Consider the following 27005-nt stretch of genomic DNA (forward strand, 5'->3'; position numbering starts at 1 on the left):
ATATAGAAACCAGTGATATTTTAGGGAGCAGGCTAGCAGGCGGGGCCATTACTTACATCACAGGAGCCTACACAACACAAAACACTGTTGCTGTATGGAGGTTTTATTTTATTTTATTTTTATCTTATATTTTGGAAATGTACATCCAGGTTTTTTTCCCTTTAAATTTTTTTGGGGGCCCCCAAGAGAGTGGGGCCCTAAGCTATAGCTTGTTTAGCTTATACGTAAATCCGGCACTGTACCACACCACGCCCTTTGGGGGGACTTACGCAGACCTCGACTCAGCTGGCTGAAGAAGAAGAAGAAGAGTTTGGATTTGATATCCCACTTTATCACTACCCAAAGGAGTCTCAAAGCGGCTAACAATCTCCTTTCCCTTCCTCCCCCACAATAAACACTCTGTGAGGTGAGTGGGGCTGAGAGACTTCAGAGAAGTGTGACTAGCCCAAGGTCACCCAGCAGCTGAATGTAGAGGAGCGGGGACGCGAACCCGGTTCCCCAGATTACGAGTCTACCACTCTTAACCACTACACCACACTGAACCTTGGTGAGCTCCGTTGAGCAAGTTCTGTCACTGTATCTTTAGCTGAGCCAGGGTTAGGGATTGACTTCACCCCAGCAGAGCCTGCTGAGCTGGAAATCAGCAAGCTATGTCAGAGCGCCATTGAGTTGGAGGGTTGCTATTGGTTTCTCCCCCCTTGGAATAATGAGCAATATTATAGGAGCGGCAGTTGAGTGTTGGTCAACACAAAGTCATTGGAAGACTAGCCATGAATTTTTCATAGTTAGTAATACAATATGAACATGGGTGTTCCGCTACTTAATTTTTATTTTAACTAATATTATATATGGATGCATGCAATGCTTTTTTTCTTTTAAAAAAATGTTTAAGGGTACTCTCATTTTCCTACTCATATTGAAATACTGCCCCTCAATGATGCCAAACCTAGATTCGCAAAATGTTTAGGGGTATGCGTACTCCACCCCACCCGGAAAAAAGCACCGGATGCATGTACAAAATGAACATACAGTATAAAATCATACCAGCGATATACAATTTAACACTTAATGAAGTGAGGCCAGATCGTTTCCTGTTTAAAGCAAGAAAATGAATAGTCCTGACTTTCAAGAACAGGAAACCCAACAAACCATCTGAGCAAGAATTTTAACCTTTCTGTCCATTTGATAAAGTAACGGGCTCAGTGTGGATATCCGCGAGCAAATTAATTCGGGTTGATGGATGGAATGTGAAGTGGCAGAATACTGTAACTGACAACACATGATTTAGAAAGCGTATTTCTCTTATAGAAACCTGTTCAAAGTCTACGATTTAAGATGAAGATTTAATTTGTCACCTTTGTTCTTCTGAAACTGATTTTGTATTTTTTATATTTTACTGTATAGGCTACTTCTTAAGTGGCTGGTTGACTGTAATAAACATTTGCTTTCTTTCTTGCTTGCTTGCTTGCTTAAAATGTTTCATTTTTAAATCCCAATAAATGCCATAACAGCTGTTTAATGAGCAGATTATCTTTATATATAATTGTGTGTGTGTGTATCTATATAATTTTATTTATTTAGTGGTCTAATTATTTGCAACCTCTATAATTTTCTCTCTTTACCAGACTTCCCACCCACTCTTTACCATAAGATCCCAGGGTTAAAACCATACACTTATAAATTAGATAAAACAGTTACCGGTACTTATTTACTTATTTTTTATAGTTGTAAGTAAAAAATAAATGAGACTGTTCTGGCCAGTACAGAATAGTAAATATTCAACAAAAGAGGTGGGCCTTAACAAAAGACCTTAACTGGCAATGGCAAAAAGGTATGCTAGACCACTTCGGTGGGGAGAGAGTTCATAATTTAGGGGTGAATGGATGACCAGTCTCAGCCCCACCCTAATCACGTCTGCTGAGTTCAATGAGACTTACTTCCAGGTAAGTTTGTGTGGGATCACAGCCTTATTATCTTTTAAACATCACCAAATATGCAAGAAATCTGTCCCCTTTTGCTATGTTTGTGTTTTACAGTGTGTATCTTTCTCCCATTTTGCAAATCTACCGATCTCTCAAAATAACAGTTTGCACCTATTCTTCACCTATTCTTATATTTACTACTTCAAAGTATTCCATTGGAATTATTATGTACTGTAGAGAGAAGACACTTAGGTTTGTGTGTCTTAAAAATAAGTCGTTTCTTATTTTGTGAGCTACTTTGTACCTTGGTAGTCAGCACTTAATTTTTATAATGATATGGTTTGTGGTTATAATTGTTTCATCAGCCTATATTGTTGTCCTTAAGAATACAGGTAATGATGAATATGTGTCTGTAATATACATATGTCCCATTTAATTTATTGGTTGTAATTTCTGGCTCAAGGCATATTCGATTTAGGGGCGATATTTGTACTAAAAGATAGGCAGCTGGAATCAGAAGATGAAAGAAGAAGCTACTTTCGTTACAGATCAACATATGATTATAATGTAGTCTACGTTATCACATAAATTAGTGTGATCATCTTGGCATTTTTATGTCCTTAAATATTTGGGAATGGATGTCAAAATATCTCCTAAAAACGCTACTATACCTTTCTATCAAAAACGGTTGTAATAATAGAAAGCAATTAATATAAAATTCAGCAAGAAGAATTAAGGAGGGCAGTCATATAAACTGTGAAACAGGAGGCTGCAAAAAAGTCTACAACTTTTTGATGATTTTCCTTTATGTGGAGGCTGAATATTTAGAATCTGAATATTGCAATGCTTGGTCTTAAAAAGAAGAAGAAATAAAGGAAAACCCAGACCCAGCTTAAGAATATTGAGATTTAAACTACAAGGAAAAGGGGGGGGGAATTATGGCATCTAGAACCAAACAGAAAGATATGCAGAAAACAGCTATGAAAAGAAAATAACTTTAACCAATAAAGCAAGTAAGGTTTAAATAGTCTAATAAAGGGTTTCACAGTTCATTTTGCCTGTGAACATAGGTCAATATTGCTATGTGGCAGCATGAAGCTATAAGGGGAAAATAAAAGGTTTTTAGAAGTTTCTTGGTAAAAAGTCTTTCTTCAGTTCTATTTATTAAGTTGCATAGACATATGAATAAGGGCTGCAAGTTCAGATGCTCAGACCCATTAGATAAGGAAACATCATTTAACATTTTACTGGATCGGTGATGAAAAAATATTTTCTTGAAATCTTATGAAAAGTAAATATTTAAATTTTCTGAATAGGATTTCTTCCCAGAATTACAGTAGCATTCTAATGAAACGGGGCATTTTAATAGCTGCAGAGCAACGTCTGGATATTATAAATGTGTGATTTTATAGCAACAATGACCTCAGATGAAGGGGCTTACGAACTGTCCTTCCAAGCCAAGATTATGTCAAAAACAACCCAAAAGAGATATTTTGATGATGAACATGTATATGCATGCATGCCTGAGATCATTATTTTGGATAATGAGGTAACCAACTTTCCTGGGAGCAGTTACCTGGCCTGCAATGCAGAACGAGCGTAAAATATCAGCGAAACCAAGACGCTTTCACTGGCCATGTGCAACTTTGCTTTCATTTAAATCATGCATATTTCTCGAAAGCACAGTAACAGTGCCAGAACTTCAGAGTCGTTCACAATTGCTGTAACTAAGCTTAAATGTACTGGAACATTGAACTCTGAATCAGAAGAATTAGAGTGGGAAAATGGTCTGGAACATTTTGCATTTAAGCTTCGAAACATAACCATTTGCAATGGCAGAACACTGCAGGGTGATTTCCTGCACTAGTTGCCATAAACCGGTCCCCAATGAAATTTAAAATTAAATAGGCGAAGGCTGGAAGAGAGTAAATAAATGCTTGAGCAAGTTTGGTGAGCTCAGTAGACTGATGCTTCCACAATGTGAAGCCACATTTTCCCGCTCCTCAGTCCTCATGTTAGACCTCAGCAGTAAAAGAAACTGTACAACAGCAGCAATTGGGGGTGTTTTTTAAACCAGACCTGCTATTTGGGTGATCGTTGCTTTGGGCTGGGCTGTCATCAATATGCTGATGACACTCAGCTCTATCTACTGATGGATGGCCACACCAACTCGGCCCCTTACACACTGACCAGATGCTTGGAAGCTGTGGCTGGATGGTTTCGTGGGTGCCGATTGAAACTAAATCCTTCAAAGACAGAGGTCCTATGGCTAGGTCGGGATAGCATGGGGATGAGGGACCAACTCCCTTCTCTTGCGGGGGCCCAATTAGTGCCATTACCTTCCGTTAAGAGTTTGGGTGTAATCCTTGACGCCTCCCTTTCCATGGAGGCGCAAGTCACAGCAACAGCCAAGGCGACATTTTTCCACCTTCGCCGCATCAAGCAGTTGGTCCCTTACCTTTCCCGCCCCGACCTGGCCACAGTGATCCATGCGACAGTCATCTCCAGGCTTGACTACTGTAACTCGCTCTACGCGGGGCTGCCCTTGAAGCTGTCCCAGAAACTCCAGCGGGTACAGAATGCTGCAGCGAGGCTCCTCACAGGGTCTCTGCCATGGGAGCATATTCATCCAGTGCTTTTCAAGCTGCACTGGCTCCCGGTGGAGTACAGGGTCAGATTTAAGGTGCTGCTTTTGACCTTTAAAGCCCTTCACGGCCTAGGACCCTCGTACCTACGGGACCGCCTCGCCTGGTATGCCCCACGGAGAGCCTCAAGGTCCATAAATAACAACACCCTAGTGGTCCCAGGCCCTAAGGAAGTTAGATTGGCTTCAACCAGAGCCAGGGCCTTTTCAGCACTGGCCCCAACTTGGTGGAACGCTCTGTCTCATGAGACCAGGGCCCTGCAGGATCTGATCTCTTTCCGCAGGGCCTGTAAGACAGAGTTGTTCCGCCTGGCCTTTGGATTGGAGCCAATTTGATTCCCTCCGCCCCCTTTTTCTTTTTTCTTTTCCTTCTCCTGCAATGAGGCTCCATTTTAATATTTTAATGTTCCATTATTTTAATGTTGTATTTTATTTTTGTTTTTAAGTTGTAATCACTCATCTTGTTTTTATTATTGCTTGTAAGCCGCTCTGAGCCCGGCCTTGGCTGGGGAGGGCGGGGTATAAATAAAAAATTATTATTATTATTATTATTATTATCGTTTTAGGCTACTCAAAACTGTATGTGATAAAAACGTTTTCTGAGGTTCTAGCTCTTGTTTCTGATGTCTACATATACAAGCTGAAAAAAATGCAAAACAAGCTTTCGAAATATAACTGAACGATACGAGTATGCATCTATTCTTTTTGTGGGGCTAACAGAAAACAGTAAACAACCCCCCCCCCAATAACAAATAATAGTAATAATTGCAATTTAAAGTGCTCTTCCAGGCCTACTCATGCATTAACAGCGCTGGTTATAAGGTTCGAGGGCCTATCATTAAGCAAGTACAAAGAATCCTTTCTGGATAGAGTTATTTTGCCCACTGTAAATTGACTGGCACTCTCCGACGTTAATAAATCTGATTACATGGATTCTACAAAATGCATTCTCCACCTTCAGTTGGCATTTGTGTTAGGTCAGACATTCTAATCTTAAGCAGCCCAGGAATTAATTCAGTTTCTCAAAAAGCCAGCTACCATGGCCAGCGTCTGCCTAGTTTTTCTGTGAGCTTTCCTCACATCCCACTAGCCCTGGGTAATGATCTGAAATGTGGCCACAAGTTATTGCTCCAAATTACTCATGTGTGCTCACAAGCAAATTCTTTCCTGTTTGTTGGGTTATTGCTTGCATTTCGGGACAAAAGCAATTCTGAATATTGATTGATTAGGGGTCAGCAAACTTTTTCAGCTGTGGGCCGGCCCAGCGTCCCTCAGACCATGTGGTGGGCCGGACTATATTTTGCGGGGGGAAATGAATGAATTCCTATGCCCCACAAATAACCCAGAGATGCATTTTAAATCAAAGGATACATTCTACTCATGTAAAAACACACTGATTCCTGGACCATCCACAAGATTGATTTAAGGCGATTGGGCCGCATCCGGCCCCCAGGCCTTAGTTTGCCTACCCCTGGCATTAGATTAACACCTACCATATTATTTGCTCTATAAGACTCACTTTTCCCCTCCTAAAAAGTAAGGGGAAATGTGTGTGCGTCTTATGGAGCGAATGCAGGCTGTGCAGCTATCCCAGAAGCCAGAACAGCAAGAGGGATTGCTGCTTTCCCTGCGCAGCGATTCCTCTTGCTGTTCTGGCTTCTGAGATTCAGAATATTTTTTCCCTTGTTTTCCTCCTCCAAAAACTAGGTGCGTCTTGTGGTCTGGTGCATCTTATAGAGCGAAAAATATGGTACTTTTTCCTTGCAGGTCTTAACACCCACACTAAAGCACTGGAGAAGACAGTTTTGTCCTCCATTTCAAGCTCAACTCCCCTCCCTTGAAGCCAAGGGAGTATGATATGAGCTGCACCAGGGGTAGGCAAACTAAGGCCAAGGGGCTGGATCTGGCCCAATCGTCTTCTAAATCCAGCCTGCAGACGGTCTGGGAATCAGCGTGTTTTGACATGAGTAGCATGTGTCCTTTTATTTTAAATGCACTTCTGGATTATTTGTGGGGCCTGTCTGGTGTTTTTACATGAGCAGAATGCATGCTTTTATTTAAAATGCATCTCTGGGTTATTTGTGGGGCATAGGAATTTGTTCATTATTATTTTTTCCAAAATATAGTCCGGCCCCCCCACAAGGTCTGAGGGACAGTGGACCGGCCCCCTGCTGAAAAAGTTTGCTGGACCCTGCTCTACCCAATGGTGTAGAAACAAGATCCCACCTGTGAAAAAAAGCTTTTGGATCAGGACCGCAGCTCTTGATTATGAAAGCAAGATGATGGGTAAATGTTAAGTGCCATTCCCCTGCTTTTCAGTGCTTGCTTGACCATACCAAATCCAGAGTGTTTTACAAATTCATGGTTGCTATTTAATTGTGAAGCATCAGTAGGCTTGGATGCAAGATTTATATCCATCATTATGTTTATCATCTTTTCTTTCTCAGCTCTCTCGGATGCTGTTCTCCATATTGCATGCGTGTAAGAGAGAGAAAGAGACACAGATATACACAGAGAGATTATTCTGTTTCGTTAACCGGTGGTATGCATTGCTGTACACATAAATTAGCTTTTGTTTGTTGATACTTGTGCTCTGGTTAAGTACCATTTAAAATAATTCTGTGTAGTCTCATTTCCTGACATTCTTTACTATAAGATCATCATATATTGAATCCTGCGGAAATGCCATCCTTGTACGAAGATTTCACTTTGAATAGTCCTGTCATACGTTCTGCCTGCCTGTTCCAGCTCTCTTCCTGACCCTGAACATCTAAGACGGTCAGAAACATTAAGCATTCCTAACTTCTCAGTGTTTCCTTCCTCACGTTTATGTGAACAATATTTTGCAAATCTCAGTTGGTTTAAAATGATAATTTTTTTAATGAGGATTTTAAGTTACTAACTTAGGCAACATAAGAGGAGCAGGTTGGAGGTGGGCCCATTTTGACCTTAAAAGTATGAAATGTTTTGGTATGTTTTTTGAAGTTAGGAAAATGTTAAAATCAGGAAATTGTGGGAAACTCTAAATGGAATTTAAGAAAAGAATGACATTTCTGGGTGGCATTTGAACCCACAACGCTTGCTGCAGCAAACCGTCCAATGAACTACAATTAATGTTCCAATTCAAGGTACAGACTTTAGAATCTTAAGGAAAATTATCAACTCATGCTCAGTTCGTAGGTCATTTTTTACAGTGTATTCAAGTCATATAAACAGATTGAACGTTTTCCACAATGCTTAACATTTTCCGTAACACACAGGCTTTATTTCTGGGCAGCAGTAATTCTGTCATGTAAACAGGCTGATAAAGAATTCTGTTTTTATTAAATAATTTGTCTTTATGAAAATGCTCTATGCCAAATTTGACACAGCCTGCTATTCTAATTACAACTGTAAGCTTGGGAAGAATTAAGTAACTAGCATGAACAACAGGTTGAAAATAGGCTGAACATGGTAGTTCCCATGTTTGAGGTTGCACTCCCGCCGAAGGAGCAATTTTGAAGCTTGGGGGTAACTCCTGAACTCATCTCTGTCTCCAGAGTCCCAAGTGTCTTCTGTGGCTTTATATTATATTTGAAAGACAACTGTAAGCAATTAACATCATTAGCAGGGTTTTTGTAAGATGAAATTGCTACCTATTCAGGTTGAGTAATTTTAGATAATGATACAACAAGGATAGGAAATGAAACGAGATGTAAAGTTTCATTTTGTAAACCATCGGCCGGGAGGGAGAGAAGTCGTTAGGCTCAGTTGAGCCAAAGAGATACAATAAGAGGGTACGATGTTACGTAATGTGATTATATGTAAAACCAATAAAAATCATTTATTAAAAAAAGACAATGGAACAGACCTCCCCCCCCCCCGCCCAGCAAAAAGTGTCTTCTATGGCTAGGAGTGCCTTTTACCAGCCTCGTCTGGTTCATCTTTGATAAAGGGATAACTTGTGGGTCTAATGTTATTCAACATTTGCACCACTAACCTGCAGAAAGATTAAACGGTAAAGGGACCCCTGACCGTTAGGTCCAGTCATGGCCGACTCTGGGGTTGCGGCGCTCATCTCGCTTTATTGGCCAAGGGAGCCAGCGTACGGCTTCCGGGTCATGTGGCCAGCATGACTAAGCCGCTTCTGGCGAACCAGAGCAGCTTACGGAAACGCCATTTACCTTCCCGCCGGAGTGGTACCTATTTATCTACTTGCACTTTGATGTGCTTTCGAACTGCTAGGTTGGCAGAAGCAGGGACCGAGCAATGGGAGCTCACCCCGTTGCGGGGATTCGAACCACCGACCTTCTGATCAGCAAGCCGTAGGCCAAGTGTCCAAACTTTTTTCAAAGAGGGCCAGATTTGATGACGTGAAGGGCCATGAGGGCCAACCAAAGAGCCTACCAAAATTGTTGTTTTTTAGGATTGAAGTTGTCCACAAGGGCTGGATTAAACCGATTTGTGGACTGGATTAGGCCCCCGAAACAGACTTTGGACATGCCTGGATTAGACGGTAACCTAATCACAGCCGGATATTCTTGTTATTGCTATTTACCATTACCCATTACTTGTAAAAATTATATAAAATGAATAGCCAATCTATGTCTCTGGAGCTAAAAAAGACAGAACTAATTTGCCCTTGCATCCACCCAGTGGATTCTTTTGGTTTCCTTTTAATCATTGACATCCAGTTTGCCACAAATCATAGGCTACCCCAATTTAATAAAAGCTAGCTGCTTAAAGTCATGGAACTGGTTGCACGGAAGTTTGGGTGTGGGCCAGACAGTAAACAATAATCTGCAATATGTGAACAAAATGTGATTTGATTCTTTGAGTGAGATGCACTTTGCTGCAACTTACAAACAAGGTGGGAAAGCTCACCGGAATAAGGAAACTTGCAAAGTAGTTCATTGTGATACTCACTTACCTGGGAGTCAGTAGCCACGGTTGGGATTGTATTGTAAATCACAGAGGAATAACCTACAGTATGTAGAGATTTCTGCCTACCAAACACTAAAAAAGGAAAGGAGGGGGGGAACCAGCAAAAAAATCTGCTGTGCTTCAAACATATCACATTATTCTGAGGACCAAATCAAAAACAAGGAAGAAAACAGTGTTAGTATGGTTTGTAGAAATGACGGGGAAATTTGGTTCATATTTAAATTGAATCTACCTAAGTTGTCCTCAAAACAATACATGAATTAAAATGCAGCTACCTTTTGGAACTTGCACTTCTCTGAATTTTGCTATACAGTTTTCTAACCAAAATCTGTGCATATTAGGGGAAAGTGCATATAATAATAATAATAATAATAATAATAATAATAATAATAATAATTACTACCACCCTTCATCCGTAGATCTCAGGCTATTCACAGCATAAAAATACAAGATAAAACCACAAAATACAGAATAAAAACAAGAACAAACCAAACCAATAACCAATGAAAATGCATATATCAATGAAAATAACTTACAACATACATTATATTAGGGGGAATTGCTTGCAAAAATGTGCATATTAGAACAAATGCTCAGTAAAATGTTGACTTCTAAAAAAAGGACAACTTTCACAAACAGCTACGGAAATGTGCTGAAGTGAATTTAAGATGAGAAATTGAGAGAAAGTGAAAACCACAGATTTGTCCATCCCTAATTTGAGAAACATTTCTCTGCCACAACTGACAGCATTGTGTAATGCGATGCATGCGCTCAGACTGCTTGGAACACCTGAATTTGTGAATTTGTAGCTGGCTTTCGTTTTGTTACAGAACAGTAAAGTCCTCTAAGGGCTCCTCAATACTTACCATTGCTCTGAGTTTCTAGGCAGGTCTGGGATTCCCAGGTTCCATGTCAGAGCTCCCCCGGTTCCTGCTTTCCTCTGAAAACCCACTCTTGACGACTGAATCGGAAAACCCAAATTGCCATTTGCTCTGATTCAGCAGTGAAGATTAGGTTTTCCTGGGGAAAGCAGAGGGCAGAAAACAAAATAAACGTGTTCAGACACGGATCAGGAAAGCGCAGGCGTGTACCTAGAAAGCATTGGGCAAAAGGTAATTGTGGATAAACCCAAAACCAAGTAAGTTGGGGGGGGGGGGAGGAAAAATTCCATTTGTTCCACTGGGAAGCATCAGGGTTCCAGTGTGCAATATTCACAGATAGCCTGCTTTTTGCTTTCCTAAAAGGCGAAGCAGTGTGTTAGTATATTTCAGTGCAGAGCTGTGAACCATAGGACAACATTTCATCTATCAAATATGTTATGTGACTCAGTCCTGACTGAGTGTTCTCTGGCCCCGTTCTGTCCCAGATTAAAACTGACTCAATAAAAAATATGACGTCCCAGGTTTTTTTCCCCTCATTCAGAGAACAAACTACTAGTACTAGTCATTCTTATAGAGAATATCAACAGGAACTCTAATCATCAGGGTCTTATATTCTGCAATGCATAACTCGAATGCATGTGAGAGACATCGTTTTACTTCTCTATCCGTAAATTATGAGCATAATAGCAGCAGAAAGTGACAGTTTAATGAGTAACATGCTTTTAAACGACTTTCTTCCATCTTTGATGTGTCTATTTCACTGTAGTCAGCAGCACAATTGCAAACACGCTTTCCCTTTGACTGCTGACTGGGCAGGAAGGCATGGGGTTTTTAAAAAGGTGTTCTTAGCATTGTTTATTAATAAATAACATCATTCGAGTCTGTTGGCATTGCAGCATTGCACTGATAAACACACGTATTTCTTGTGAAGCAGTGTTGAGAATGCATTGCGCTGCCCAGATTAATACTGATATTGCTAACAGTCATGATAACATGTTTGGGGTTCCTTATTTTTGGTGGAGTGGCAGGGGCTCCCTTGCAACTCTAGGATTCTATGATTCAGGATGATTCTCTGTGTGCTCTGACTTAGCAGCCCCTTTCCTGCTACCTAAGATTTTTACCTGGATATGCCGAACGACGGAACCCAGGATCTTCTGTTTACACTCTACCATGTTTTTTCACATTTTCTCACTCTTCCAAATCATCACGCTGCCATCTTTTCAAATACAAGCAGCATGGTTAAAGTTTTCGTATTTTTGCAAGCATGGCAGTTTTCACTCTACTTTCTGCACCCGTAATCCAGAGACCTGAGTCAAAGGGGGAAGGGAGAATTCAAAAAACGGTAGACCATTGTGAAAGTGACTCCCTGTAGTTTGCAGATATAAAGTTTGTAGATTTGTGGTCTCCTATTTCACAGCCATACAGGAATGTAACTTTTAGGAACTGTCAACATGTTGGCTGGGGTATCAAAAGTGAGCGCTGCAAATCCATGCATGCATACATACATACATACATACATACATGGTGAGAGGAATGTACAGTAGTTTCTAGGCTTCTGGAAAACAGGGCCAGATTCTGGGAACTACGGCTAGGGGAGAGGGAATTGTCTTCCTGCAACCTTTGAGTGGTTTGAGACTTGAGTAATGGTGCACGATAAACCACTGGGCTACTATGCCAGAAGGTAACGGCAGTCTATATTTTGTGTAATGGAGGAAAGAGATAAATGGCAAGTACTCCAGGGGGAAGTAATAATGAAATGCGTCCACACAGAAGAGACCTCAGTTTTCATTACTCCCTCAAAGTCCCATGACCTGCCTTTAAAACTAGATCAGCCTTTCTGAGGAATGACTGTACCACAACTGTGCTGGAATTCAGACTCTTACGGAATGTGCAAGGGAAAGCTTACATATAAGGCAATAATGACTGGCGGGGGGGAAGGAAATATGTCACCAACCATCCAAGCCTTCGTGAGTCCTCTGATTTTTATAGAGGTTATTTGAGCTAGTGAGCAACTTTCGGAGTTTTCAGCAAAGAAAAAAATAGTTAAATATCAGACTGGGAGAGGAATCTGTTTTTGACACCTTAACTACCTTCTCGGGAGAAAGGTAGGTACTTTTTTGAAGGGCACATTCCACCAGGAAGCTCTGCTGGGGGGCAGAACTTCAACTGGATTTAGTGTCTATTTTATTTATTTATTTGCATTAATTTCAATACATTTGCCTCCACGCTTTTTCACAATTCCGTTTCCCAAACACCCAAAACGACATGCGTGTGGTTCACAGGCAGTGGGAGCAACTTAGTGGTAAGGTAAAGGTAAAGGGACCCCTGACCATTAGGTCCAGTCGTGACTGACTCTGGGGTTGCGGCACTCATCTCGCTTTACTGGCCGAGGGAGCCGGCGTACAGCTTCCAGGACATGTGGCCAGCATGACTAAGCTGCTGCTGGCGAACCAGAGCAGCGCATGGAAACGCCGTTTACCTTCCCGCCGGAGTGGTACCTATTTATCTACTTGCACTTTGACGTGCTTTCGAACTGCTAGGTGGGCAGGAGCAGGGACCGAGCAACGGGAGCTCACCCTGTCGCGGGGATTTGAACCGCCAACCTTCTGATCAGCAAGTCCTAGGCTCTGTGCTTACCTGACACTTTTCGTTATTAACTTGTGTGTGCCTGATGAAAACTCTCTCTCTCTTAATTCTCCAAACTGGTTTTAGCTGCTGCTTTTAGTGCTCTTATGATCATGACCATTAAGTGGTTATGAACACAATATGCTTGCCATTGTCTTTCCCTCCCCACTGAGGCTGCATATTCCCACTGTGCCATTCAGATATTGCAAAAGGGGCACTGGCAGCAGTGTTTTCGTGAGGGTTTATTCTCGGATTTCACCCAGAGAGGGCAAATAAATCTAAACAGACTGGAATACGGGATGGCATGTTTATGCTGTCAATGCCCTATGGATGTTGTGAAAAGCTTCCATGAGTGAGTAGCAACGACCCACAACAAAACCTTCATGGAAGTACCCTGAATTGCCAACATCTGGCCCTTAAGAGGGTGGGTTTTCCAGGCAGCTTGACTGCAGCCCCTCTCTTCCGAAAGATCAAATGAAATATCATCATCATAGACTTTTATTTGCACTAGCCATAGGCCATGGCATCATTCAGAAAAATAACAAAAGGAAAAACAGCAGTAACCATAAAAATCATCAGGCACCACACATAAAGTGGCACTTCGGGTTACATACGCTTCAGGTGACAGACTCCGTTAACCCAGAAATAGTACCTCAGGTTAAGAACTTTGCTTCAGGATGAGAACAGAAATTGCATGGTGGTGCGGCGGCGGCAGCAGGAGGCCCCATTAGCTAAAGTGGTGCTTCAGGTTAAGAACAGTTTCAGCTTAAGAACGGACCTCCGGAACGAATTAAGTACTTAACCCGAGGTACCACTGTACAATATAAACCACGGTCATAACTACTAAAATTGTTTGTTGCATAAAATAGAATAGCAGAAGATTCTCTAATAAAATTAAATATCTGAATCTCCTTTGCAGTTGACCGCTATTTTATCTAGTTCTTTCCTCCTGATCTTCTTAGCTGCCAACGCATAGAGTGCTACTTTATAAGTCATCAGTATCGCTCAGCAGCCATTTCACCCTTTCCACCCTATTCAAGTGAGTTTCATTCGGAAACAGGGGTTTTATGAATCGGCCTCTTGGGTCTATATATAACAGGCACTGCAATAAATAGTGGCACAGGGTTGCCCACACACACAAAGTCTCTCTTCATAATGTACTTTGCCGTAGCGTCCATCCAACACCACCGAGGGCATCGATTGGAATCGTAATTCTGTGAAAGCGATTCTAAGCACGACAAGTGGGAGCTTTGACAGGTAAGTTGCTACCCAAGCTGCTGTGAACTCAACGTTGCATGAAGATGAGGCTCATCTGCCACTCAGCTGCATTTCCTGACTCCCGCAGGGACCCAGAACTGTGTCTGCTCTCCCTTTAACCAAATTTGGGAGTGGGAAGGGGCAAATGAGCGCTGTGGGACTGCCCCTGCTCCTCATTGGTAGGATTCGGAGCTCAATTTGCATTACTATGGCTTCTGGCTCAGGATGGAAGGAGGGATGGCACCCCTGAATAAGAAAATAAACTTCAAGTGTGAACAGACCCTGGGGGCAGAGTAATTTCTAGCTCCCTCCTCTCAGGAAAAAAATTAAGTGTGTGTGGCTGTGCTGTGCTGCCTCAGCCTATGCTGCTGTTTTTGTGTTGAAAAACCAGTCCTATTGACTGCATTCAACAGCAATATGTTCACATTAATCAAAGTTGCTAATGCAAACTGATCTCCAGAACCAGAGTTAATTGCCACCAAGCATGATTTTAATATTTCACTATTACCAAATTTATTGTCTTGAAAAGCTGAAGGAAAAGTACTGAATTATGATCAAACAGGAACTTTTTCCAAATTTGCAGCAGCAAGACCACATCTGTCTGTCTCCTATAGCTCCCTACTTTGATGTACTTCACAATAAAGTCTATTTCTGTATCTAATTCCGTCTCAATGCATGATTAATAATAGTGACAGGGAGCTTCTGTGCCTCACACATTTCACTGAAAATATGCTGGTTCCGTCTATCAGTCTTCTGATTTAAAAGGCAGGATGCTAGCAGACTTTGTCCCAGGGCTGTGCAACTCCTGCTGAGTTTTAGAACAGGCAATTGGGAACTGCTCTCTGATGCATTCAGTCCTCAGACTCAACAGTGACATTTCCTCTGGCATAATTAGAAGAGGTGGGTCAGGAGTACTATCTATACAGAATCCCAAACCAACTTCTCAGTGAAGTTATGAGCGTATACTGTCTCTTTTAACAGAGAAGCACACCAGCTGGTCCTCAGCAGAATCAAGATCTCTCCCCTTGTAGAATTCTTCACATCTTAATCAACACTGGACCTGACTGGGCTACAACTAGATGAAATCCTGCACCCAGGTTGCTTAAATCCCGTGGGATTTAAACAACTGGAAAGCATGCAGAATTGCAGCCTCTCTTTCTTAGGTTTTCAACCACAATTAAGATCATACCCCTACCCTACCTAGTAAATTCTTTTAATGAAACCCTTGCTCTTTAAATCAATGCCCCATAAATTTCCTGCAAGGGGTTATTCACAATAAGCAGAGCATGCTTACTGCTCACACGGACACACATTAAGTTAGCAAGTATAAATGCATTAAAATTAATATTTAGTAGGTGTTACATCTGAAATGTAAAGAAAAATATAGCCAGGAATATACTTGCTTGAGCCGCACATGGATCATCTAAACGTCTGTGGTTGTTGGGGAAGCGAAATGACCTCTTTCTACAGATAGTAAGATCAAAGCACTCAGTTTAGCTACTCCAGCTGTCTTTCCCATTGGCATTTGACATGTAACGGCCGTTTAAATTCAGGGGGTATGTAAACATTTTAACCCTTGGCAGTGGCATCTGAAAAACACGCAGCCAGTAAATGGACGCTGGCTACCCTGGGCTGCCTACATGCTTGGTGCGTCTCCTTTGAAGTCTAAGGAATGACGCCAGCCAGTGAGCTTGGCTAAATGACTTGAATGGAAACTATCTGATAACAAAGTGCCTCCTTGCAAACTGAAACACTGACATTTGGAAAGGGCTCCCACTCCTGCTGTCTCTGTGGTGCTGAGAAAGGGAGATGCAGGGCTTCTGATACTGCCTTGAAGCCAGCGGCGATCAAATTCAGGCATTGATTGGACGCCGGGCAACAGAATTTGTAAATCTAGTTAAGCAGTCTGAGCCAGTTTCCTGGAGGGCAAAGAAGCAAGAAAGTAAACAAACAAACAAACAAACAAACAAACAAACAAACAAACATGAGGTCACTGTTGGGAAATGCACTCCTTGTTTTATATGGCCTACTTAAAGACCAAAGGTGGAATTTGCTATAGAGGCAAGAAAGAGGGGAGTTCCTAGGAAACTTTGCTTCCAGGGAGGAAGTACAGTACTTTTGAAATAATCCTCATGGAGGCAGGATTGATCTACTAGAAAAGGTCTTCTTTGCAGATTTTTTACTTCTTCTTTCTGGAGTAACCACTGGAAAGAGCAGTGAATACATACTGAGTCCTTCTGAAAAATGTTTCCTCAAAAACCTGTTCCAAAATAATTTTTCACGTATTATTTTCCACCCTGTGAAGGCAATATCCGAAGATGCAGGCTGTAATCTTTGCGCCTTTGCAGGCAATTTGCCCTGTAGACTGAATACCTACCATAGCTATGATTGAATTGCCCACCACCACAATCCTGCACCCCCAAAAAATGTTTCTCTCTTGCTCAAAGCAATTCTCTCCTTCTCTGAGACCTTCATCTCCTCAACATTTTGTTTCGGGGGGACTATTACTTGAGAGATTTTCCTTTCTTGGGCTCCATGATCACTGCAGATGGTGACAGCAGTCACTAAATTAAAAGACGCCTGCTTCTTGGGAGAAAAGCAATGACAAACCTAGACAGCATCTTAAAAAGCAGAGACATCACCTTGCCAACAAAGGTCCGTATAGTTAAAGCCATGGTTTTCCCAGTAGTGATGTATAGAAGTAAGAGCTGGACCATAAAGAAGGCTGATCGCCGAATAATTGATGCTTTTGAATTATGGTGCTGGAGGAGACTCTTGAGAGTCCCATGGACTGCAAGAAGATCAAACCTATCCATTCTTAAGGAAATCAGCCCTGACAAGATGGTTGGACCGTGTTCTCGAAGCTACCAGCATGAGTTTGACCAAACTGCGGGAGGCAGTGGAAGACAGGAGTGCCTGGCGTGCTCTGGTCCATGGGGTCACGAAGAGTCGGACACGACTAAACGACTAAACAACAACAATTACTGTGAGAGTGGAATGCAGCTATAATGTCCCCGAAGGCCTCACCCCCCCTCTCTGCCTCTCTTATCTTTTCCAGTTCCACCACCTTGACCTCAAGGGAACAAACTTGTTCCCAGAGAGCCAGGAGCTCATTGCACTTAGGACACACCCAGGACTTCTGCCCAACAGGAAGATCACCCTCCATGTGGCACAAAACCCACACACCCCTGCTGGCTTTTTACCTGTACACACACACACACACACACACACACACACACACACACACAACTGAGCTACTTTACTGCCAGTTTGGGATTTTGTTGGGCAGAGTGGGGTGCCCTGGGTCAAACTCACAATCTGTTTAACTCGCTTTGGCTTCCTCCAGCTCATGGAACAGACTGCAAGATAAAACACATACTTAGCATCCAGCGAGCCTAGAATGTTCATGTTTCTTCAAGATGAATTTAATAAACTGTACAAATCACCTCCCCTGTATGTTGGGTGGCAGAGGGCTGGGTGTGGGGGCCCAGCCAATGGCAGGGGGGCCTGGGGCAGCATGAGGAATACCCAGGGAACCTCCAGAATGGGACACTGGGGGCAGGGAAAGAAATGCAAAGGGAGTTGTGTTCTTGCCAGGCAGATTTAATTAAAGAGAAAACACAATAGTATATTTGGAGATGGGCCATGGTGCTTGGAACACATGTGTTTTCCAGTCACTGAGCAATGGCATCTTTGGCCTAAGGAAATTGTAAAAGACAATGAGGTGTGCCCTTGAATCTTTAAGGCAGGAATCCTACTTCCTTTTGTTGGCTGACTCTTGGATTAGTGTACTGAACCAGGAGATCTGCAGGATTTAACTTCCTTCTGCAGGGCCTGTAAGACAGAGCTATTCCGCCTGGCTTTCAATTTGAATTTAGCCTGATCTTTTATTCCCCTTCCTTCCCTCCCTCCCCCTCCCCTTTTTATGAAGATTACCCGCTCTGGGATCCCACAGCTAATTCTCCCCTGGTCTCCTCGCTGGCCCAAATAGGACTAATTTAGCCAGCTAGCCCTGGTGATCATCTAATGTTTATTGGATGGATTCCCCCCCCCCCAAAAAAAATTGATTTTTGAATCCTGAATTTATTATTATTCACGTTTTATACTGTCTTTTATGCTGTTTTTTGTTGCATCAATTACAGTATTTTTCGCTCTATAAGACGCACCAGACCACAAGATGCACCTAGTCTTTGGAGGAGGAAAACAAGAAAAAAAATATTCTGAATCTCGGAAGCCAGAACAGCAAGAGGGATAGCTGGGCAGTGAAAGCAGCAATCCCTCTTGCTGTTCTTGCTTCTGGGATAGCTGCGTAGCCTGCATTCGCTCCATAAAACGCACATACATTTCCCCTTACTTTTTAGGAGGGAAAAAAATATGGTAAATGTTTTAAATTTGTTGTTAGCAGCCCTGATCCTGGTTTTCTGAACCGGGAAGGGCAGGGTATAAATAATTTTTTTTCTTTTGTTTTCTATCATAAAGCAAAACTGTGTCTGTAGGGGATGTTGCGAAAAATCCTCGTTCAGACTGCGTAGCACAAGGCTGTCAGTTCTGAGTTGATAGAAAATGACAGTAAAGACTGATTTTAAAAAACCACCTCTCAATCCAACCTTTCTCAAAGGATAAAATAGGAAGAAAGTCAAAACACGTAGACGGCCTTGAACCCTTTGGAGGAAAGGTAGGATATAAAAGCGATAAATGTTTATTTAAAATAGCATCACACCTTGTGCTTTTTTTCAGCCAGAACCTGCCGGAACTAAATTCTGGCACCTCTCAGGTGGGTACCATTGCCATTATAAGAGAACAAAGAGGTGTTCATGGTGAGTTCTGGCACCTCTTTTTCTAGAAAAATAGCACTGGTCATACGTACGCTTTTTGACATCTGTTCACTATTTTAATTTTGCCTTGCAAAACACCGCTCCTTCAGTCCTCACAAGATGTACTCACTGTTATGTACTTCATGTCTGAGTGGGGATTTGAACTTAACATTATGATAAAAACAGGTTCTTCTCTATAAAAGTTCATACCACAATATATCTGCTAGTCTTTAAAGGTAAAGGTAAAGGGACCCCTGACCATTAGGTCCAGTCATGGCTGACTCTGGGGTTGCGGCGCTCATCTCGCTTTATTGGCCGAGGGAGCCGGCGTACAGCTTCCGGGTCATGTGGCCAGCATGACTAAGCCGCTTCTGGCAAACCAGAGCAGTGCACGGAAACGCTGTTTACCTTCCCGCCAGAGAATTTATCTACTTGCACTTTGACATGCTTTCGAACTGCTAGGTTGGCAGGAGCAGGGACTGAGCAACGGGAGCTCACCCCATCACGGGGATTCGAACCGCTGACCTTCTGATTGGCAAGTCCTAGGCTCTGTGGTTTAACCCACAGCGCCACCCGCGTCCCTTATCTGCTAGTCTTTAAGGTACCTCAAAATCTCAGAATCTTGAAGAACGGGTGAATTGTTGCCTAGCTGAGACCCATGATTTCCTCCTCATTTTCCAAATGACCCTGTTATGCAAAATTAAAATTAAAATGCTCGTACATCTATTCTGATTGCAGCACACACCTGCATAATTGTCATCTAAAAAAAATTTAAATAAAAGGACCACTGTTTCCAGGGAAGGGAGCAGGACCAACAAGTCCAGAAGCCTAGAGTGCTCTTAGCAACATTTAAAATATATATATTCCCACAGTAACCCTGTGAGAAAGATTAGGCTGAGAGGCATTGAGAGGCCCAAGGTCAACCAGTGAGCTTCATGTCTGAGTGGGGATTTGAACCCGGGTCTGACACTCTGTTGCCTTTGTCCATGGAAGTGAGAGCTGGACCATAAAGAAGGCTGATCGCCGAAGAATTGATGCTTTTGAATTCTGGCGCTGGAGGAGACTCTTGAGAGTCCCATGGACTGCAAAAAGATCAAACCTATCCATTCTTAAGGAAATCAGCCCTGAGGGCTCACTGGAAGGACAGATCCTGAAGCTGAGGCTCCAATACTTTGGCCACCTCAGGAGAAGAGAAGACTCACTGGAAAAGACCCTGATATTGGGAAAGATGGAGGGCACAAGGAGAAGGGGATGACAGAGGACGAGATGGTTGGTCAGTGTTCTCGAAGTTACCAGCAGGAGTTTGACCAAACTGCGGGAGGCAGCGGAAGACAGGAGTGCCTGGCGTGCTCTGGTCCATGGGGTCATGAAGAATCGGACACTACTAAACGACTAAACAACAACAACAACTGACACTCTAACCACCATACAACACTAGCTCTCAACAACCTCTCTTAAGAACAAGGAGGAAGGAGGGAGCAATGAGTTCTGGAAGTCTAGAGCGGACAAAGAAATGAGAAAGAGGGTTTCAAGGCAAAAATAAAATGTGCACAAATATGGACCCACTAAACAATGAAAGCTGGGATTTTGCAAGAAAGTGTGGGTTGGCCCTCAAAGAACCCACACCTTTGCCTTTGGCCTATATCAAATGTTCAGTTATTTTTTCTTTCTGAATGGAGACAAGTTGTGGTTGTTTTCTTCCTTGTCAAGGTTATGGAAAGAATCATCTCTGAAAATCTATTAGTGTCCTTATTGCTCCATGCCTCAGCTATTTAAACCAGGCTGCCCCAACTGTTCAACTTTTGCGTCTTCAAAATTACACTCAAAGACAAGTGGGTGGCATTTAATCCAAAGAGACCTCAATCAACTTCTGCTATATTTGAATTTTAAAGGCAATGACAGCCCCTATTAACTATAAATAAAGCTGTTATTGCTATCATAATTCCTTTAGAATGTATTTGCATTCAGAGTCTATCATCAGTAATACAGAAACTATTTTATACTGACAAATGATCATGGGGAAACATGATACATGAATGGCTGATAATTTGAATGGATATGATGGTAAAATATTATCAATTTATTGAGTTCTTTGGTTTTTGACTCCGAATAATTGGAGTTATAAAATGACTTCTTTAGATGAACAAACTTCTAAATCCATTTACACTCAGTTACATTTTATACAAATTTCAGTAACGAACACAATAATCGCTTGTAAAAATAAAACGTGATTATCAGCTTACAGACGCTGATCAGATTAAGATATTTTTCAGCAATAATTTTGTCCTAATTGACCTAATAATGTTTTCTATCTATGAAGGTAGCTAGTATGTCAGCTGAATAGAATTTATGGCTTAGTAAGTGGAAATGCACGTGATGGATGGGAGAGGAATTCGTTTGATCTGCTTCACACAGCAAACCGATCTGATTTCACACTCCCAAACTTGAATTTGGATTGTAACACAATATCCAGTTGGATGACAACACTTCTCTAGAGTTTGCAATGCATGTTTGGTTGTGTAAAAAGAGCGCACAAAAATATACTTTGGTACTTAAAATATATGTGAAAAATGCATGTTATAGGTGAGCAAATGGGAAAGCACTGAAAACTGCATGTTTTACATTTAAAGGGTGCACAAAATGGCGGGGTCCATTTCTTGGTGCTCAGCAAGATGTGCAGTCAAATTAATTGACCTTTCAACTGATTATGTCCTTTCCCCAAAAGAGGTCATCTAGGATACAAAATGGTTAAATCTTAGGCTGGCCTAGATTCTATTACAAAAGACACAGGTCTGTTCTTAACTAGAGGTGTGCTTTCACTAATGGGGCCTCTTGCTGCTGCTGTGCTGCCGGCACACAATTTCCCAGGGCAAAATTCTCAACTCGAGGTTAGCGGAGTTTGTAACCTGAAGCGTTTGTAACCTGAGGCGTTTGTAACTCAAGGTACCACTGTATATTGAATCAAATATATTGTTTCCTGCTTGGCAGGGGGTTGGACTCGATGGCCCTTGTGGTCTCTTCCAACTCTATGATTCTATGAAATACAGCAGGCATGTCCATCTTGAAATAGGCTTTGATCTACAATCCAATATAAAAACTGGCGGTGATCTACCACCCAGGGATGGGTCTGGGGTGGGCGTGTGCTTACTGGGGTGCTGCTTACTTCCCCTGAGGGGGCAGGGATGGGTGCAAGGTGGGTGAGCGTGTGCCACCCGCTTCCCCCGACACCGGCTGCTTCCCCGACAGGGCAGGTGTGCGCAGTGGCAAAACGTTCCCTCTTGTGAGAGGAGCTTGCTGGCTGCTTCCCAGAGTGGGCGGGCAGTGTCAAAACAGCCCCATGGTTGACCAACATTCATCCCACGGTTTCCTGATCGATCACAAGCGACGCATAGGACATGTCTGACACAGCACGAGGGGTTCCCCCACCCCCAGCATGACCCCTTTTCAATTAAAAAAACCAAACCTTACAGAATCTTGTTGTTCAATAATCTTTATATATTTATCTATAGGTGATGGTCAACAAAGTCATACTTAGAGTAGACTCATTAAAACCAATGGACTTAAAAGTCGCTCATTTTCTCTGACTATGACAAACCAATAACACTCTAAATGTTGACTTTATCTCCTGAACAAATTAACGACCCTTTCGTTTTTGTTCAATTCTTTAGTTTAGGATACCAATGCAGGTATGATCTTTCCCATATTAGCTTTCACAAGTAATAAATCTTGGGTGCTTTTTAAAATAGAAAACGAGGGGCATAAAATAAATAAATAAACAGAATAATAATACATAGCTTCCACCATCAACAGACGTGGGAATAGCTGACTCAGGTGCAGTTTCCATAACGCTTCCTGAGACTTCTTCTTTCCTACCTATGTACACCAAGTCTTGGAGCCTTAATCATCAAAGATGGTACTGGATGAGTGATTTTTGAAGTACAAAGGTAATTATAGCAAATACATTTGTTAGCATATTATCCGAAATCGAACTCAACCAAAGAGTTAGAAGGGTGGGGGGAGAGAGAGAATAAAGGGAAAGAATATATTGTAAAAAAAATAAAATAGTGACAATCAAGTGTAGAGCAGTTGTCTTGACTGGATCCATTTCAGCTGATAAAACACTAGGGTTGCTTTCTAACCCACACCAGAAAAATAAAGCTAAATTTAAGTCTCCTGCTTGCATCTTCAAAGGGGGGGGAGGGGGAGAAGACCTAGGTACCATATTTTTTGCTCTATAAGACTCACCTTTCCCCTCCTAAAAAGTAAGGGGAAATGTGTCTGCGTCTTATGGAGTGAATGCAGGCTGCGCAGCTATCCCAGAAGCCAGAACAGCAAGAGGGATTGCTGCTTTCGCTGCACAGTGATCCCTCTTGCTGTTCTGGCTTCTGAGATTCAGAATATTTTTCTTTCTTGTTTTCCTCCTCCAAAAACTAGGTGCGTCTTGTGGTCTGGTGCGTCTTATAGAGCGAAAAATGCGGTAATTACTGACACCAATACCAGCTTAATACCAGGAAAAAGATTCCTGTATTGCAGGGGTTAGACTAGATGGAGCTTGAGGTACCTTCCAAGTCTATGATTCTGTTACCTGCTGTGTAAACTCTTGCACAAGCAAAGGAATGAGAAAGTATAAAGCAATTCAGCTACAGAAGAACGTGAATCATCCCCCAAATATAATTTTCTCCAACACTCTGTTCAAATGGTGATTCTGGATCACAGCTAGGACTGCCCTCAGTTTCAGTTGATGCTCACGTTCTGAAAAGATGTCTATCCGTATTTTTTTGGTGGGGAGGGAGAGAATTTGATACGATACCTTCCTATACTACACTGAAATGTTTAAATGTTTCTTTGATTGTCCTTGAATCTTTCCGCCATCCTTGCCATGCTTTCCATGCTTCACACCAGTGTGGTGCGCCACGCCTTGTGAGAGTCACTGATATAGATGCTGAACAGCAATAGGGAAAAGACTGTAGCCTGCTGAAATGCAGTCTACTCTCTGCAGATGACTTTTTAGGAAGGAGTGGAGTAGGATACTTAGAGGGTACCTTAGTCAATTGTAGCCAAGCAACTGAGGAATCCAGTAGAAGAGTTCCATTGGCCCTCTCCAGCTTTTGGTACAGGTCATCTGCAAGGGCGACAAAGGCTGAGTCAGTACGAAAACCATACCTGAACCATAGCTGTCAACTGTCCCTTATTTGGCGGGAAAGTCCCTTATCCCAGCGCTGTGTCCCGCTGCTGTCCCTTATTGATGATGTCCCTTAAATTTCCCGGGTTTCAAAGGAAGCAGCTCCTCTCCCTCCCTCCCTGCCGGCCAGGGAGGAGGGAGGCTCCAACTGTGTTGCTTGGCTGCGTTGCTCACCCAATAAGGAGCCTAAGAACGACTGGGGGGGTGGAGCTTGCATGCCTTGTGCCGATCAAATCGGCCGCATTGCCTGGGGACTCGCCTTTGCTCAGCGCTTCCCAGCGGAGAGGTGACGGTGGTTTTCCTTGCTGCATCCCCTTTGCCGGGTTGCTGCGCTGTTGGAACCACCGCTTGAGGCTTTGTTTGGCTGCTGGCTGGGCTTTCTGCCTTTGGTTCGGAGGGGCTCAGAAGTTGAACATACCTGTGCCTGGAAAATCCCTTATTTTCGAGGCTGCTGGTCCCTTATTTTCAAATCTGTAAGTTGACAGCTATGACATGAACCCAGATTGAAACAGATCCAGATCTACCAACCCAGATTCCCATACTTCAAAATGGAACTTTGAATTCAGCTCTCTGGGGCCTGACATCAAAGGGTACGAAAGGAACTTGCAGAGGTTTTAAAACAGAGGTTGGTTGGTTGGTCACCTGTCAGGGATCCTTCAGCTGTGATTCCTGCATTGCAGGGAGTTGGACTAGATGACTCTCAGGATCCCAACCAACTCTACAATTCTAGGATACTGCTGTTTTTGTTGTTTAGTCGTGTCCGACTCTTCATGACCCCATGGACCAGAGCACGCCAGGCACTCCTGTCTTCCACTGCCTCCCGCAGTTTGGTCAAACTCATGAGGGTGAAAGAGGAGAGCACAAAATATGGTCTGAAGCTCAACATCAAAAAAACGAAGATCATGGCCACTGGGCCCATCACCTCCTGGCAAATAGAAGGGGAAGAAATGGAGGCAGTGAGAGATTTTCCTTTCTTGGGCTCCATGATCACTGCAGATGGTGACAGTAGTCACTAAATTAAAAGACGCCTGCTTCTTGGGAGAAAAGCAATGGCAAACCTAGACAGCATCTTAAAAAGCAGAGACATCACCTTGCCAACAAAGGTACGTATAGTAAAAGCTATGGTTTTCCCAGTAGTGATGTACAGAAGTAAGAGCTGGACCATAAAGAAGGCTGATCGCCGAAGAATTGATGCTTTTGAATTCTGGTGCTGGAGGAGACTGTTGAGAGTCCCATGGGCTGCAAGAAGATCAAACCTCTCCATTCTGAAGGAAATCAGCCCTGAGTGCTCACTGGAAGGACAGATCCTGAAGCTGGATTGTTTAAACCCTACAGTGATTCCTCATGTGGTGCAGCCAGAAGCTCTAGCGGTCTGCAGAGATGCTATGGTAAATAGCAGGGAGATGATTTAGCCACACATTTTGTGAGGCGTATTTCTCATTGATCTGGCTCCAATCTATAAAACGTAAATAATATGTACAATGTTCCTCTTTTATTCAGAAGACTTAATGCATGCAAGGTTTCAAAAAGCAGAACCATTTCTTAGTTGGGCTGTTTAGCTATTGCTGTAATATAAATAACAGTTGGAACCATGTCTTTGTATCCAGTATGGCAAATAACTAAATTTATCCTTGATGTAACACATTGGGTTGCAAGAAGACACCCAGGAGACATGGATGAGCCAAAGGTTCTTGAAAAATGGATTTGAAAATGAATGTACCCTTTCCAGTTAAATACAACATCCAAAGATCTCATCACAAGGTTAGTAGTTACCCATTCACAACTTACTGTTCTCGTGAGCCAAAATGTTGTGGTTATTGAGAAGCCTTGGACAGCTCACTGTTAGCAATTTTGGCGGATGTGCCACAAACCAGTCTGAGCTGTCTCCTGAGTAAAGCTAGGCCCACTTCTGATTTCCTCCGAAACTCTCTGTGGAGATTGCCAGGCACATTCCTTTCCATAGTCGACAACTCTTGAAGAGCTCAGGGGAGAAGAAAATGAGTCAAGGACCTATTTATGGCCGTAGACTTAACTTATGCCAGAAAATAGGTTGGTTAAGAAAAATCTCATTTTTGCATTGCTCTCTTTCAATGCTGACATTAATGTGAATAAAAATCAACATCGATGTAAATTAGCTCAGCCATTTCAAAAGGGCACCTTTACATATTTAGAATATTTATGACAAAAACAGACAGATTGGCACCAAAATGCTGAATCCGTTTTCTAAGAAGGGTGTGCTGCCCACTTCACAGCGGATCTTGGTGATTTCAATGGTACTTGGGGCCAAACTTAACACTATATGCAGCTGCACATATACCATTACCCTCATGGCCATTTTGTAAACAGAAAATATTGCTTCTAGTGTTGTGATCAGAATAATAATAATAATAATAATAATAATAATAATAATAATAATAATAATAATTTTTATTTATACCCTCCCCTCCCCAGCCAAGGCCGGGCTCAGGGCAGCTAACAAGCAATAATAAAAATAAGTTGAATGAATACAACTTAAAAACAAGATTAAAATACAACATTAAAATATTGAAACATTAAAATGAGAATGAGAAAAAGATGGTACTTTAATCATTTCCCCATTTATCTTCCTGCCCCTATTTGTAGGACTGTGCATGGACCTCCTGATCTTCTATGTGGCCGCAATCTGTGGCCCCCAGATCAGGACAATTCACCCTATGCCAGTCCCTGCACATCAGGTGCATGCAACTGCCAACCTAGCAGTTCGAAAGCACATCAAAG

This window comes from Podarcis bocagei (assembly GCF_964188305.1).
Source record: "Podarcis bocagei genome assembly, chromosome: 4".
In the NCBI taxonomy this organism is placed as follows: domain Eukaryota; kingdom Metazoa; phylum Chordata; class Lepidosauria; order Squamata; family Lacertidae; genus Podarcis; species Podarcis bocagei.